The sequence below is a fragment of the Gossypium arboreum genome, chromosome 2, assembly GCF_025698485.1.
Source record: "Gossypium arboreum isolate Shixiya-1 chromosome 2, ASM2569848v2, whole genome shotgun sequence".
Taxonomy (NCBI): domain Eukaryota; kingdom Viridiplantae; phylum Streptophyta; class Magnoliopsida; order Malvales; family Malvaceae; genus Gossypium; species Gossypium arboreum.
Window position 1 is genome coordinate 103069720 of NC_069071.1, and position 1819 is coordinate 103071538.

Here is a 1819-nt window from a genome sequence, read left to right on the forward strand (position 1 = left end):
ACAACCGAGGAGATGGCTGAAAACTAAGAAAATTCACTACCTCCTGCTATTGCTGCTAATCCAGTAAATTAGAATCCTACTCTACGCACTATGTAAGATTATGCTAAACCTTCTTTAACAGGAACTGAATCGAGCATAGTTAGGCCTGCTGTTGCTGCAAATACTTTTGAACTGAACCCCAACACCAATCAAATGATACAGCAATTTGTTTGGTTTGATGGTTTGCAGGACGAAGATCCCAACCCTCACTTGGTAAATTTCCTAGAGTTTTGCGATACATTTAAAATTAAAGGCATTTCTGATGACACTATTCGCCTTCGGTTGTTTCCCTTTTCATTGAGAAATAATGCTAAATAATGGTTGAACTCGTTACCACGAAGGTCAATCACTACTTGGGAACAAATGACCGAAAAGTTTTTATTAAAATATTTTTCGCCGGCTAAAATAGTCAAATTACGTAATGATATCTCCTCTTTTGTGCAGATGGATTTAGAAACACTCTACGATGCATGGGAGAGATACAATGACCTTTTACGAAGATGCCCTCACCATGGGTTACCACTCTGGCTACAGGTTTAAACGTTTCATAATGGCCTAAATCCTTCGACTCGGCTGATGATTGACTCAGCCATTGGTGGAACTATCAATAATAAGACACCTGAAGATGCTTATGAATTTATAAAAGAGATGTCACTGAATAACTATCAGTGGCAAGTCATGAGGACAAAGCCAGCGAAAACAGCCGGCATTTTGAACGTCGATTCGGTCACCTTGCTCTTTAATCAGGTAGAACTTTTGAACAAAAAGATTGACAATTTTCTTGGTTCTTCACAAGTTCACCCAGCAATGCAGTGTGAAGCAAGTGGAGGTGGATCAAGCAATTCAAATTACCCATCCTATGGCCACAACATGGAGAACAAGCAGTTAAATTACATGGGTAATAATCTTTGATCTTAAAATAACCCTTATAGTAATATTTACAATGCAGCTTGGAGGAACTACCCAAATTTCTCATGGGGAGGCCAAGGGAATCAGAGACCACCACCTTCAGGCTTCCAACAACCACCTTACCAACAAGAGAAAAAGACGAACCTTGAGGAGATGCTAACAAAATTAATCTCAGTGTCAAAAACTAGTTTTCGAATACCGAGACAGCACTTAAGAATCAACAAGCATCGATCCAAGAGCTCGAAACTCAGATAGGTCAGCTCGCTAAATTGATATCTGAACGACCACAAGGTAGCTTATCGAGTAACACTGAATCTAACCGAATGGAGCAAATCAATGCAATTACCATTCAAGATGAGGAAGGGTTAGTTTCACCTAAACCAGAACCGAGGTAAGAAACTGTGGTAAGTAAAGGTAAGGGTGAGGTGAACCACAATGACCAGAAACTGGTAAGTAGAGAATACAAACCTCATGTGCCATCCCAAACGCGACAAGGAATGACCGCGCAGAAGAACAATTCGGTAAATTCCTTAAATCATTAAAAAAATTACATATTAACTTACCGTTTATTGAAGCTCTTTTGCAGATGCCAAACGCAGTCAAATTCTTAAAGGAGCTTTTAACAAATAAACAAAAGTTGGATGAGGCGTCGTATGTGGAGTTGAATGCAATTTGCTTAACCATTCTACAGAATAAGCTACCCAACAAATTGAAAGACCCAGGGAGTTTTACGATTCCTTGTTTAATTGGTAGTTTAGATGTTCATAATGCATTGGCTGACTTAGGGACAAGCATTAATGTTATGCCTTATAAAATGTTTAAACAACTAGGTCTTAGGAAACCCAAACAAACTAGGATGAGTATTCAATTG

The 1819-nt window shown here is 38.9% G+C and overlaps 1 non-coding gene across 1 annotated transcript; it reads right to left on the reverse strand.

Annotated features, from left to right (window-relative positions):
• Positions 1-450: 450 nt before the first annotated feature.
• Positions 451-557, reverse strand: LOC128290044 (small nucleolar RNA R71). The gene has a single exon (XR_008279685.1). It is a non-coding gene; the product is annotated as a small nucleolar RNA R71 (small nucleolar RNA).
• Between the last annotated feature and the right edge of the window lie 1262 nt (positions 558-1819).